Here is a 16141-nt window from a genome sequence, read left to right as displayed (position 1 = left end):
TAAAAACATATATTGTTTGTACATATACCTAAAGTATTAAATTATTATATCATGATGTATTGATACAGCAATTACTTATATAAATTTCATACTATAAAATTCATAATATAAAATTCTTGTGCAAGAACTGCTTATAAATATGATACTAATGCGTGCTTCATAATAATAATAAAATTATTAAAATTATTATTGTGCTACTTCCTGTTGTCTAAATGCACTACATAAATAAATATAAAAATAGTTTAAATATAAATATATACGTACTAATAATGAACTGTATGCCTACTGCATAAATAATATATATTTGATAAATAGCTAATATAACAAATGACAATATACATCTACTAATGCACATTTTTAGCATCACTAAAAACACATTATGAAAGGGCTAAAAAAGGTTTGATGCTAATAAAATCATTTAAACCTGGTCTTCTGGTGGAGTCTGTCAAAATCTGCCATATACTTTCACTTTGTGCCAGCATCATTTTCCAATTCCCTCCATACGGTGTGTTAAAAATCTGGTCTACAATTGCAAATAAAAAACTGTGGTCATTCCCTTTCTCTACCTTGTGTCTATATAATGCATTTTTTGTATCACATTTCTGTATTTTGTAATTGTGTTCATACATCCGTTTTCTCAACTGCCTTTCCGTTTTACCAATATAGTGTGCATTACATTTTGTACATACAGCTACATATACTATCTGTTTAGTATTGCAATTACCTGTCCTACACTTAATGATGGTGCTGTTAATATCATCTAATCTAATTGTCTTGGCTGTATTAATATACCTACACTGTTTGCATCTTCCACATTTAGTGGTTCCAGTATATTCATCACCATTTTCCTTTATATAGCTAGCTCTCTCAAGCATTTGCTTCAAATTAGGAGCTGTCTTATATACACATTTGGGGAATTTACCTAATATTTGTTCTGTATCCATTGATGCTACTACTTCCCAATGTCTTTCAAGAATGTCTCTGATAAGATGGGTTTGGGGTGTATACATTAATACACATACTCGTCCACAAAATTCCTTTTCCTTCTCTATCTTTTTGTCCATATTGTATCGACCTAATAGTGGTAAGTATTTATGACCCCATTCCCTCTGGACATTCTTAATCACATCTTGGACCATGTTATCTGGATAATCACGACTTAAAAATAACCTTTTTATAACCCTAAGCTCATTCTCCATGATATCCTTAGTAGATGACATCCTGGCCGCTCGGATGCATTGCCCTTTGACCACATTTTTAAAAACATATGGAGGATGATTACTGGTGTAGTGTATGTAGTCATTCGAAAATGTAGGCTTTCTATACACTTTTGATATAAAACCATCTTCATTGTGGCTGAGTAGTATATCCAAATAGGGGATTTCTCTGTAGCTATAATTATGTGTAAATGTCAAAAATTCAGTGGTGGTGTTCAAAAAATTCATAAATTCATTTAATCTGTCCACGGATGCATTCCATAATATAAATATGTCATCCAGGTATCTGGCATAGTATGCTATGTTGGCAAAATATTCACTTTTAAATACGTGTTCTGACTCCCATTCAAGCATAACCAAGTTCACGAAAATGGGAGCACAAGCAGCTCCCATTGCCACTCCCTTGGTTTGCCTAAAGTACTCTCCCTGGAACACTAAATAATTATGGTCCAAAACCAGACCCATCATATCACATATAAGATTTATGAGATATGAGAGCTAGCTATATAAAGGAAAATGGTGATGAATATACTGGAACCACTAAATGTGGAAGATGCAAACAGTGTAGGTATATTAATACAGCCAAGACAATTAGATTAGATGATATTAACAGCACCATCATTAAGTGTAGGACAGGTAATTGCAATACTAAACAGATAGTATATGTAGCTGTATGTACAAAATGTAATGCACACTATATTGGTAAAACGGAAAGGCAGTTGAGAAAACGGATGTATGAACACAATTACAAAATACAGAAATGTGATACAAAAAATGCATTATATAGACACAAGGTAGAGAAAGGGAATGACCACAGTTTTTTATTTGCAATTGTAGACCAGATTTTTAACACACCGTATGGAGGGAATTGGAAAATGATGCTGGCACAAAGTGAAAGTATATGGCAGATTTTGACAGACTCCACCAGAAGACCAGGTTTAAATGATTTTATTAGCATCAAACCTTTTTTAGCCCTTTCATAATGTGTTGTTAGTGATGCTAAAAATGTGCATTAGTAGATGTATATTGTCATTTGTTATATTAACTATTTATCAAATATATATTATTTATACAGTAGGCATACAGTTCATTATTAGTACGTATATATTTATATTTAAACTATTTTTATATTTATTTATGTAGTGCATTTAGACAACAGGAAGTAGCACAATAATAATTTTAATAATTTTATTATTATTATGAAGCACGCATTAGTATCATATTTATAAGCAGTGCTTGCACAAGAATTTTATATTATGAATTTTATAGTATGAAATTTATATAAGTAATTGCTGTATCAATACATCATGATATAATAATTTAATACTTTAGGTATATGTACAAACAATATATGTTTTTATATATATTGTTCTATGCTTTCATTATTTAAAGGTTTTTATGTCAGACAAGCAGTATGTAATGAAGTGTATACCTTTAAAGTTTTTGGCGGTTTTTCAACCAATTTACAATTAATTATTCAATTTAGTTGTGTATAAAAAGGAAGAGGACTATACAGGACTTGTTCTGATGAAGACTGTGATTTACAGTTGAAAGCGCTAAACCATTTACTCATTTGTGTTCATGTGGAATATAATAAACTAATTCTAGCATCTCTCCCAGAATGATTTATTACTCAACACCATAGGCAACATTTTGTCCAAAGATATCAGCAAATAAACAACTCATGAAAATAAACCAATGTATGATTCATAGTCCATCATATTAACATTCATCATAACCAGTTACAGCATTTTGTTATTACTCAGATAAGGACTATTTATTCATTCTGAAAAGCATTATCTGAGCAGTAACAATCTAGTAACTCTAAGATTAAGTACAAGATGGTATTATTCAGCTGCCAAGGATAATACAGTTTGCTTAAACATGTTATTTTTCACCCATGGACTCTTGATTACGTATGGTTTAAATGCTGTTTAATTTTATTTATGGTTTCCTGTTGCCAGGGTTTTATTGCAGCAATATCTGAGTTTTGTGCTGGTGTTGTGATTTCTTCTAGAGTACCATTTTATTTCAGACACTCTTTAGAGGGTTTCAATTTACTACAGTATAGAACAATTGTTTCAACTTTAGACTTTTTCAGGAGCTTAGCTTTTACAGTGTATTCCAGTTCACTACAAATGTAATAGTTACCCTAGGTTTTAGTGTTCTCTTATCACTGGACCTGGTTATTACATCACACGTGCTTCTTTAGTTTTGTATTCCAGAGATACTGATGTAGTCTTCTAATGTGGCATTCCAGAGATGTTGAGAGTTGTGGCAATCCCACTGTAATTTTACCGGTGATCCTGATGCTACTTCAATATTTTATTTTATTTATTTACTTTTGGTTGGTGTCTTTATTCTTTCTATAGCTTTCAGGGACTATAAGTGGATTTTCCACTGAATATAAGTGACTATGATTAGTGCATTTGCAACAAATGTCTGGGACACATGTAAGAGGTTTTTGACTATTGTAGCACTGTCATCTGTGATACTGATGCAGAGAAAATTTTAGGTATGTATGTGACATCACGTTGGGGCCAGGTAAAATACTAGCCTACTGCTTTGTCTTGCTGACTACTGGTTGCTTGAAACTGTGGGCAACTTTGGTTCAGAGAAGTCTGAGTATTAAATGTCACAATCAGTGCCCTTTTTTATTTTGCATTAAAATTAAGAACCGTCTGTGATGTCATTGCTGGATTGGATATTGGAAAGACCTGACATGGAAGTGTTAGCTTAAGTTAATTCATCAAATGAATTTCATTACAGTTACTTTAATTTTGTATGATTGCTAAACTCTGGATGTTTGCACTGATTTGCTGTATAACTGAATTTACTTATGTATTTTAGAAATAACACTCAGAGTCATACCTCTCAAGTGTACCTCATTACAAGGAAAGGGTTTGCACACATTTAGTTTTTGCAATATTTTTTTAATTGATATCCATGGTAAATAAAACTAAATCATATTAATGCATTAAAATAACTATTCTGCAAGTAAAAACAACACATTTTAACCACTATATGAGCTTCTTAGTTGAAGCTGTTAGTAGGTGTTCCACATTGTGAGAGGTAGTGTTCCTCATTTAGAAGACAGCAGTTTGAGACCTATGCTCAGAGTGCACTTGCCTTAAATAAATGTTACACTGCTTGCAATATTTTTCTTTTCTACACATTATCAATATTCTTTGTTCTTCACTTTATCAATTGATGTATAAATAATAAGCACTCTAATAAAGCTTAAGATGAGATGGCAAGAATTCCTGTTTCACTAAGCTCCCAATGTGTGTTACAGGAGAAAACAAAACATCTACATAAATGCATATTTTTTACACTGTAAACAAATGTGTACACACCTTGATACATGTATGTAAATTTACTCATACACATGCTTATGACCACATCAGGCACAACACAGTCTGTCTACTGAGGGACCCATAAGAGCAACCAAGCAGCAGCACATTGGCAGCACTGCTGGCATTCTGCTGTCCTTAGTAATTCATCCCTATAGTCCCAACATCCAGTTACAGCTCAAGACATGTCCAGCTAATTATATCAGCTGCAGAGTAACAATAAAAAAACTGAAGCAAATGCACAAAGTATGCTGAAATACAGAATAAGCCATGTAAATGAGCCTTTGTTTCTGAAGAGCATACTGAAATGCCGGGTTAACAGACAGTACTCCAGTATCAAAAGAGTAACTTGTTTGTGAATGGTAACGACATTACTGACACCTCAGTACTCAGGCATCCTTTTAACTATAATGCTACATTTCTTCAACGTCTTAAACTGTCAGGGCATTTATTACTTGTATGCAGTTCCTTGGGAGGCATACCAGCTAAAACATTACTCTTCCTAAAGTATTTCATATTGTATCTTGGTGATTTAGCAAAAGTTGTTTATATTTTTCAAAACACTAAAATGCCACATGAATGGCAGAATAATAGCAAAGTATCAGTTCTCCGTGGAAGGCTTCTGTTCTAATATAAATAAATCAGTATGTAGAGATCAGTAGCCCCTGTGACAGCCACAGCAGACATATAAAACCAGCAACATAATGTCTGGTTTTATTTTGGTGATTCCTAAACTACCTAGAGATGTGATATTGTACATGAGTGTAGAAACATGTCATCTAAGGATGTGGTTAAATAACACGGAAGGTGCTACTACTCTACTTTACACAGAACAATGTAACTTGTATGTTATTATGTTCTTTTGGAAGATGTTGTGAAGCAGCACATACTACTGATTCACAGTCAAGGAAATCCTACCTTAAATATTTAAACAAAATTCTACAGTTAGGAAAAAATACCTCAAAAAGCTATCTTTGTTTAATTTTCTGCAACCATTTTTCCACTCAATTTTTGATTAACTGTTTAAATTAAAATCAGATGAATGTGTATTTTGAATGGGCATTTTACTGTCCATGAAAGATGAAATATACCTTTTGCTGAAGCATCAGTTTTATTTACAAGCCCACTGATATACAGTATGTTATTTTCTCTTAAAATTCAAACAACCACTCATTCTTTCATCACCAATGTTGTTTTATACAACAGTTTTGTAAAATTAAGTGAAATTAAACAAATTAATAAAATAAATTATACAGTCTCCAACCATGTATGATAATCTCATTAAAAAGTAATAATTAAAAGGCAAACTTGGGAAATGCTGATAAACTTGTTGAAAATAATCATTCAAATATTTGTGTAGTATAATATTTATAAAATGGAGCATACTGCAAATAATATATTTTTTTTTCATAGAAAAGTTAGTTTCCAGGTCTTCATAAGGGACTTACCATTATCATTTCCTTCATCAGATTTCTTCACTTCACTACATTCACCTAAATAATAGATACAAAATCCTTACTAAAATGTAAATTAGCAAAAAAATATTTTGAAAGTATGAGAGAGCTTGTGCAATGAATCAGAAAGCATCATTAAGAGTCAAGAATAAACAAGAATGATTCAAACATGGAGAAAATAAGCTTACTCAGCCAATCAAACTTGACAGTCCAAAACACAAGTTGTATATGTTTGTGGTATTATCAAATTCAGAGTATTCCTTTGAAAGTGAACAACACTACGTTTTTACACTGACTATGAAACTTCAGTCTGGGTACCATACGGTTACAGTGTACAGACTTTCCAGAAGCACTTCTGCACCTGTAGTTGAAGAAGTGATGCTTCCTACCTCTCAATCAATTTAGTATTTTGTCACCTACAGATGAATTTCACTTTTACCTTTAAAGGGAATACACAGAAAAGTAAATGGTCTGAAATTAAGCCAGCATCCAGCCTTTCATTTATTTCACTATACAAGCAGTTCATTTTAACTTTTATATCTTATCCAAAATACTTATTTATGGGACCATGTGTAATGATTTTGCTTGATCCACGTTTGCTTGGAAAAAGTCAGTTCTTTAGCTATGGTAAAAAATACTTGTTCAAAGAACATTTGTTCATTGCTCATTCTTTAAGAAGGTTGATTTCTGACTAACAAATGGTGCCAAAGCCATGGTCTTAAGCTCAACTCTAAGAAATGCATAATTACACCTTTTGGGAAGTCAACTTTCTCAGCTAATTACCATGATGATAATGATAATAGGCCCCTAAGAGTTGACCCAGTGATCAGGAATCTGGGTGCTCACATGGACAGTAGCCTTAACGTCAACCACCATGTGGCCACAGTGGCAGGGAAATCCTTTTATGCTGCACAACTTATTAGTAAGGGCATGGCATCTGGGTCGAAAGAGGTCATTATCCGACTGCATTCCGCCCTTATCAGGCCAATCATAGAATACAATACTGCCTTTGGTATGTACCTGACCACACATATGCAGCAACTGGAGAAACCTCAGAGGTTCCTTACAAAAAGGCTATAAGGCTTAACAAACCTGTCTTATGTAGAGTGCCTTAAAGCCCATTCCCTCTACTCAGTCTCCTAAAGATTGCTAAGGCGTGATCTATGCATAGCTTAGAAGGCATACATAAACCCCACAATTATGAATCTCCTACACATTCATAAGTCAAAGAGTACAAAAAAAACAAGGTCTGAGGACCAGAATTTTGTTGGTGACCTAAACAGAACATGCTGGAGAAACAGATATGTGCCCAGAGACTGCCCCTCCTATGGAACAGGCTTCCATCCCTGTGAAGCTGAGTTCATCTATTACCCAGTTTCAGGGCAACCTAGACCAGTGGATGGGGAACAGAAAATTTACAGAGAGTCTGCCCTCCATGTCCCTTATTGACAGGGGTATCTTAAAAATGCCTGGCCCTCAATGCCCCATTTAGATACAGGATGTCATTATTCTTTTAGGAAAACTTGGCTGGCTTAGAAAGGCTCCCCCAGGGTCATTAGCCTAATGACAAGCTATGAAGCTATGACTCTATGAATGCTATTGATTTTGAAAAGAAAAAAATTCCCTTCATGAAACCATCTTCTTCTTCAAGAAGAAGAATAAGGTCTTCAATTTATTTGTGTAATAGATCCACAATCACTATATGAATTTATTCAAGACTATGTATATTAAGGCACTAGTACAATAACTATGTGGTTTTTCAGTACCCCCCTTTCTTTGTTGCAAGTATGAACCACCATTACTTGTCAGCACATTTCTTGTATGTACACACCCCTTCAGTAATTTACTGATATTTACTACAATATGTCTGGTAATAATATTTTCATAGGTAGGTACTAGGGCTATTGGTCCTAGGGCCTATATAAGCCTAGCCAAAAAGGTACCCTGGCTTTCGCCACCAAGAAAATTATTTTCCTGTGCCCCTGTCAAGCAGAGCCATAGAGGTGATCCCCAGGGTGAATTTCCTATTTCCCATCCAATCATCAAGATTTTTCTTGAAGAGTGCTAATGAGGAGCTTTGTTTGATATAGATAGGTAGTTTGTTCCAGAGTATGGGAAGTTTCTGGGACAGGAATCTATCCCTCCATCATGTTCTGTTTACTGTGGTGACAAGGATTAGGTCCCTAGAGCATACAGCTCAGAGGGATTAGGATTTCTTTAAGTGGAGCATGTCCAACAGCTCTGGGTTTGACATAGCTTTGTATGTTAGGCAGAGATCGCCTCTGAGTAGGCGATATGCGATGGAGTAAAGATTGAGTTTTTTTGAGAAGGTCTGCATAAGGCATCTGTCTGAGGCAGGTAATCCTCTTCGTAAGGTATTTCTGTGGCCTTTCCAGTTGTTGTAGATGTCTTGTGAGGTACATACCAAAAGGGGCATTGTACTCTATAATAGGTCTAATGATTGACGAGTATAGGGGAACAATGACTTCTTTTTTCCTGGATGAGAAACCTTTTGTGATGAGGTGTGCCAGTAGAAGGATTTCCTAACTACTGTGGTGATGTGATTATCAAAGGAGAGACTACTGTCCACCTGTGTCCCAAGGTCTCTTATCACACTTTCGGTGTTAGACTACCACCTATGTGGTAGCTCATGGGTACAGAGTTTTAACAAAGGGGATGACAATACACTTTTTGGCATTGAACTTGAGGCCATGGCTTTGACACCAGGCATCTGTCTCAGTGAGGCCCTTTTGTAGGTTATCCACATTATTAGGAGTTTCGATTACAGCTCCTAGTTTGCAATCATCTGTGAACTTCATTAGCCAAAGACCTTCTGTGTTAGCCTGTACTTCAGGGAAAACTAGATACTAAACAGGACAGGATCCAGGAATGAACCCTATGGAACTCCACATGTGACTGGTCTGAAGACGGATTTGGAGTCTGCTACTTTCACAGTGTGAGTTCTGTCAGTGAGCCAGTGGGCAACCCATCTTGTGACATAGGGATTTATACCTAGTTTAGTGAGTTTATCTATAATTCCAGAGTGGGGGATAGCGTCAAAAGCCTTGGTGAGATCTAGATAGGCTGTATGAAACACCTTACCCTCGTCTACAGTTTTGGTGACTGCTTCAAAGAAGTCTATCAGGTTTAGTACACATGATCTGCCTTTTACAAACCCAAACTGGGTGGGGTCCAGAGTTTGGAGATTACCAATCTCTTTGTTTATAAGTTCCACAATGATACGTTCCATGGCCTTGCAGACCAGGCTCGTTAGACTAATAGGGTGGCAGTTCCCGGGGTCCGTGGTGGCTCCCCCTTTGTGGAGTGGGATAACCGTTGCTGTGCACCATTCAGTGGGCACACAGCCTGAGGTGGAGCTATAATCAAACATTGTGGTTAGGCGGGGTGCCAGTTCATTCCATAGTTCATGTAGAACACAGCCTGGGATGTTATCAGGTCCCATGGATGCTGTGTTCTTGGCTTTGGAGAGTGTGCTTTTACCTGTGCAGCCGTGATTACAGGAACTTTGCATTCTTCCGATATAGAGATGGGCCCTTTAGGGGGTGAGGGGGAAGGGTAAAGTCAGCACTGGACCTATCTGCCAGGATGTTGGCAATATCAGTAAATCAATATCAATATCAATATCAATAAATTTGTGATACGATTTAAGCACACAGTACACAAGGCAGAGGGTAGTGTAATAGGGTAACTGAGCAGAACATGTATTCTTGATAATCACATCTCTCCCTGAAGGATTTATTACTCAATACCATAGGCAACATTTTGTCCAAAGATATCAGCAAATAAACAACTCATGAAAATAAACCAATGTATGATTCATAGCCCATCATATTAACATTCATCATAACCAGTTACAGCATTTTGTTATTGCTTAGATAAGGACTATTTATTCATACTGAAAAGCATTATCTGAGCAGTGACAAGCTAGTAACTCTAAGATTAAGTACAAGATGGTGTTATTCGGCTGCCAAGGATAATAGAGTTTGCTTAAACATGTTATTTTTCACTCATGGACTCTTGATTACCTATGGTTTAAATGTTGTTTAATTTTATTTATCCCTCCCCTCCCCTACCCCCAATTCCCACCCACCCCCAGTACATCTAGATTTATTTTAACCCCATATCACCTGACCACTCCACACAGCCAATCATCTTCACTCCTCCCACCTCCCATATCACCTGACCACTCCCAGAATCTAATTATCTTCTTTCCTCCCAAACACAACACCTATCCTTCTCTCATCCAATTAAAATTATCAACCAAACACAATGACACATACCATGCTCTCCTTTCTTATATGCCTGCTATGTACCCTCACTGCCCTAACCTACACAACGTCCCCACACACATACATTTCATTACCCCAAACTTCCTACCATACAACACAACCCTTCACACCAACAAAAGACCACAAGAGCTTCCCCATATCCCCCTTTCTACTTGAAATTAACAAAATAGTACTCATACTCAACAAGTGCTGTTTAACATCTTTCACTAGAAAGATACCGAACAAACTTTACATAGATATGCTACAAGCAATCAGACGTCATATACTATTAAAGAAATACCTCCTTACCTCTGGTGACATTCACCCGAATCCAGGACCAATCAACATCATACCCCCAAATAAACACACAACAGACCTACTCATCATAAACCTTAACACTCGCAGTATATCTAACAAAATTACTCATGTACACGCATTCATAACCCACTACTACCCTGATATACTAACCATAACAGAGACCTGGCTAAATCCCAGCACTAAGAATGAAGAACTTCTCCCTCCAGGATATAACATCATTAGACTAGATAGAATAGGTAAGAAGGGAGGAGGAGTTGCAATTATATACAAAAATACACTTACTATACAACCCCACCACCAAAATTTGACAATGCTGAAATCTTAGGAATTATGCTACAACTTAACAATAAAAAAAGTATCAATATTCTCTGTACTTACATCCCTCCAGGCAATAACATTATTAAAATTGAAGAAATTCTACAATGGACAAAAGACAACCTACCACAAGAGACTATTCTGTTAGGAGACCTAAACACTGATTGGCTAGCCTGCAACTCTAAAATCCCCACTTGCCACATCAACCTGTATGGATTCTCTCAACTTATTCTAGAACCTACAAGAATAGATAAGAAGTCCCAAAAGAAATCCATATTAGACTGGACATTAGTGAACTACCCAGAACAAAACTATCACACAGGTTGTCTACCAGACAGCCTTAGTGACCATCTCCCAACATTCCTCCTACGTAGACGTACTAACATACATAAACCTACTGTCTTTAGACAAGTTAGAAATGATCGCAAGGTTAATCCTCTACATCTTAACACTGCATTAAATAACTGCAACTGGGAACCTCTACATATCCTGAACTTAGACCTAGCAGTTGACTACTTTAATAATACTTTCATTAAGGTCCTTGACCATATAGCACCCATAAGAACTATTAGAGCTAAAGTCCACTCTGCTCCTTGGCTTTCGAACACCACTAGAGCCTTATTAAAATCTAGAGATAAGGCATGGAAAACCTGGAAGAAAGACAACACTAGTCTTTCTAAACAAAACTATCAACATCTTAGAAACCAGGCTAAACAACAAACTAAGTTAGACAAACAAAACTACTACCTAAATATCCAAAGCAAATACTCCAACAGCCCACAAAAATTCTGGCATGCAATTAACTCCCTACTAAAACCAGGAAAAAACACCACACCCTCTCCCACCACAACCTCCACAGATACAACTACCGAAATAGCCTCAAAATTCAACCAACATTTTACCAAATCCATTAACTCATTATCCACTCAACTAGCCAAAAATAACTACACACCCATGCCTACAGCACCTAACAACTCTGCTCCTCTTACCTTCTCACCTATCCCAACCTCTACAATAAAGAGACATCTCTTAAAACTTAAACCCACTACCCTCGCAGCAGATGGCCTGCCAGCACATTTCCTAAAAATGGCAGCCAACTCCATAGCCTACCCAGTCTCAATCCTACCCAGTCTCAATCCTTATCAACCGCTCTATACAGGAGTCATATATCCCTCATCTGTGGAAAGTCTCCTATATCATTCCCCTTCATAAGGGAGGCACCTCCTATGATTTCTCAAATTATCGACCCATTGCTATTCTGTCACCTTTATCAAAGATACTAGAAAAATGCATACACTCACAAGTGATGCACTACCTAAACATAAACAATCTCCTCTCTCCCACACAACATGGCTTTCGCCCTCACCACAGCACAACCACTGCCCTCCTCTCCTTCACAGACCTAGTTAACCAACACAGGAATAACAACAGATTCGTATCAGCCATATTCCTTGACCTTTCCAAAGCATTTGATATGGTCTCTCACTCCATACTAATAGATACCCTCACCTCCCTAGCCTTCACCCCAAACACTATTGCTTGGTTTAAAAGCTACCTATCAGAACGACAGCAAGCTGTCCAGTGGCAAGGAGCTTTATCATCTCTGCTCCCAACCACCATTGGTGTACCCCAAGGCTCCATACTAGGACCTCTTCTCTTCTCAATATTTACCAATAACCTATACAAAAGTAGCCTGCATGCCTCACTAATCCAGTATGCAGATGATTCCACCCTTATATGCTCAGCTCCATCTCCGACCTCCCTACAGCACCTCACCCAAGAGTCCTTCACCTCAGTAGAAAGATGGATAACTAACATACAACTTATCCTAAATCCTAACAAATCCAAACTACTACTTTTTACCCCAAACAAATCAAAAACAACTCCAGTCTTCTCCATCTCCTCCGCCAATGGTACTATCATCTCTCCCTCTCCTCACACCAAGCTCCTTGGCATTGAAATAGACAACAACCTCCACTTCAACATCCACATCTCTCAAACTATAAACAAGGTGCACAAAAAATGGGTTCCTTATACAGGCAAAAGAACTTTCTAACTAATCAAACTAAAGTCACCCTAGCTCAAACCCATCTCCTATCTACACTACTGTATGCAGCCCCAATTCTCACTTACATTAGGAAATCTGACCTAGACAAACTTGAGTCCTGTTATAACAGAATTGCCAAGTTTGCCAAAAACACCCCATTTAGAACCCATCACTGCATACCTCTCAGACAACTTCAATGGCTTGAACTGCCACAGTTGCTACTATATCACCAACTTGTTCTATCATATAACATCCTAAAACACCCCGATAAAATTCCTGCATTAAGGCATCTACTGACCCACCACACTCCAAATCGCCCACTCCGCTCAGCCAACAAGTCACTCCTCACTATTGCCCCAGCAAATAATACAGCAGGAAAATCTCTCTTTTCACACACTATAGCCAAAACTTGGAATAATCTCCCCTCATCTGTGACTTCTGCAGCTAGCACCACTCTATTCAAAAACTCACTTAAGGCCCATCTCATAAGTTCTTGGCTCTGTCCATGTATCACATAGACCACAATCTGTTACCTTTACAACCAACTTCTATCTGTCTTTTTATGCCCAATAAATATATTTCCTCAAAATATTTTACATGGAAAACATGTACCTAATAAAATCTGACTGTGCTCTTTGCTAACTAAATGTATTTACGTAAATTGCTTTTTTATTGCAAATGTCTACTCTCTTGACTTCGTCTAGAAATTTCTTGTTCAATAGATACTATTGCCTACATATTGTATTATATGTTTATTTTCTGTAATGTGTTATCCTAATGTAACTGGAGCTTTTCTCCCCGGACCTCCGCTGTAAATGGACCTTGTCCAGTCGGACCATCCCGGTAAACAAAAATAAAATAAATAAATAAAATAAATAAATTTATGGTTTCCTGTTGTCAGGGTTTGATTGCAGCAACATCTGAGCTTTGTGCTGGTGTTGTGATTTCTTCTAGAGTACCATTTTATTTCAGACACTCTTTAGAGGGTTTCAGTTTACTACAGTAAAGAACAATTGATGTTCATCGTGGTTCACTGTTGCAGTCATTACTGTAGGGTTCGTCCTGCTGGCAGCAGCCCTCAATCGGCCAGAGTCCCAAAGTCTGGGTCCGATGTCGGCTGAGGTCGCTCCTTCCCTGACATCAGCCCACCGGGGGTATAAAGGCCTCAGCCGACGCCATTTTCCTCAGTCTTTCTTGCCGCGTGGTGCCCGAAGCAAAGCAGTTCGCAAGTGCCGGTTGGCCGACTCCTGTTCACTTTGGTGATTTGTCTGAAGACTTCTTTTTCCAAACGCTAAGTACCCTGCTGGGGAAACTTTTTTTCTTGCTCCAGTCCGATGTCAGAAAAAGTTAATAATTGTATTATTTTGAGAAGCAAATACCTCATAAGGATTTTCATTTATACTGTATTGCTTGCCTAGGCCCTGACCACGACGTAGCTAGTTGTAGGTTTTGTGCTAGATTTAACCAATGCACTATTAAGCACAGGTATGATTTTGCCTTCCATTACTTTGGGAGAAGATTTAATTACAATATGAGGATTCTGATGCTGAAGAATCCCTTCCTTCAGCTTCCCCTCCTGAAGATTATTCTTTTGGGGAAACCTTGCATGACATGAGAGAGCATTTCCACTGGGAAGAACAGGAATACTCTGAATCCAAAAGAAGGCTTAGAGATTTTTTTCTTCTTCCCCAGCATAGGCCCCTGGCTATCCCCCCTGTCTTGGACATTGTGGATGATGTTTTTACAGAGTCTTCTCTCTCTCCTGATTCCTTTCCTCCTGCTCCTGTCAAACCGGATAGGTTTTATAGGGCTCCAGATTCTCACAAATTCCTTTTTAAAAATCCTTCAGCTGATCCAGAAACTATTTTGCAGGGCCATAAGGGTGTTAAAGCGGCCTCTGCTAAGAACCCTATTCCCTCTGACAGAGAATCCAGACCCTTGGAAAAATGGGGCAAAAAAGTCTATACTTCCGCTACTTTGTCTATTAGAGCTTTGAATTGTCAATTTCATATGTTGAAATATCAGCAGTACCTTTTGTCTTTGTTGAAACAAAAGATGTCAGCTGTTTCAGGTTGTACAGAAAATAAGGAGCTACAGGATTTATTGCATGCTATTGAGCAGGTGAGTAAACATACCCTGCACTGTGATTTTGATTCTTTTGAGGGCTGCAGCTACTGGCACAGTTATTAGAAGGCATGCTTGGTTGAGGGAGCAAAGTTTGCCAGATCAGGTTAAGGCAAAACTGCTGGATGCCCCTCTACAGCACAATGTTTTGTCTGGGGCCAAAGCAGAGAAGGTATTAAAGAAAATTGAAGACAAGGCCAAATCTATGCAGACGGTTAAAGATTTTCTACAGGTGCAACCTCCTAGGTTTAGCAGGAACTGGCCAGCTAAGCCTTGGTCCTTTCCAACCTCGGACAGACCCCAGAGAGGCAGATACAGGTGTTCCAGAGGTAGAAGACAGGCACAGACCTCTTTCAGACCCAGGCAGTGGAGTGCTCCCTCTCCCAAGGGTGGAGAAGATGGGTCACAACCTTACAGGAAACAGTCTTTATGACTCTCCCTTATTAGCTCCAGGGGCTCCTCTCCTGAAAGTGCCTTTGGAAGGAAAAACTTCTCTTTTCCATCACAATTGGAGCCGCATAACCCAAGACAAATGGGTTCTGGACATAGTTTTAAGGGGTTACAAGTTTCATTTCCATACCTTGCCAAAACCAAACGGATGGCCAGACCTGCCAAAGCATCAATGGGCAGAGGCTCAGAAGCAAGTTCAGTCCCTCATGGTTATGAGGGCCATAGTATTGGTACCAAACACAGAAATAGGGCAAGGTCTTTATTCAAGACTTTTCCTGGCTCCCAGGAAGGACAACACATGGAGACCAATCCTGGACCTTTCAGTAGTAAACACCTTTCTGGACATACCAAAATTCAAAATGCTCACTCTGCAGCAGCTGCTGCCCATGTTGAGCAAGAACGCTTGGATGGTGACTTTGGACTTTTACCTGCATATTCCTATAAGGCAGGAATGCAGAAGGTACCTCAGATTCAAAGCGGGCTCGAAACATTACCAGTTCTCTGCGCTGCCCTTTGGCTTATCTACTGCGCCCAGGGTCTTTACCAAGTGCCTGGCTCCAGTAATGGCATTTTG

General features: G+C 38.0%; 1 protein-coding gene across 1 annotated transcript in view; it reads right to left on the bottom strand.

Annotated features, from left to right (window-relative positions):
* Positions 1-16141, bottom strand: part of LOC122803147 (serine/threonine-protein phosphatase 4 regulatory subunit 2-A-like) — a gene marked incomplete in the record, with an annotated part of 737724 nt that overhangs the window by 688185 nt on the left and 33398 nt on the right. The window contains 1 exon segment of the mRNA XM_044072767.1: positions 6019-6063.

This window comes from Protopterus annectens, chromosome 5.part1, assembly GCF_019279795.1.
Source record: "Protopterus annectens isolate FY-2018-M chromosome 5.part1, PAN1.0, whole genome shotgun sequence".
Taxonomy (NCBI): Eukaryota; Metazoa; Chordata; order Ceratodontiformes; family Protopteridae; genus Protopterus; species Protopterus annectens.
This window is presented reverse-complemented; position numbering and strand designations above follow the sequence as displayed.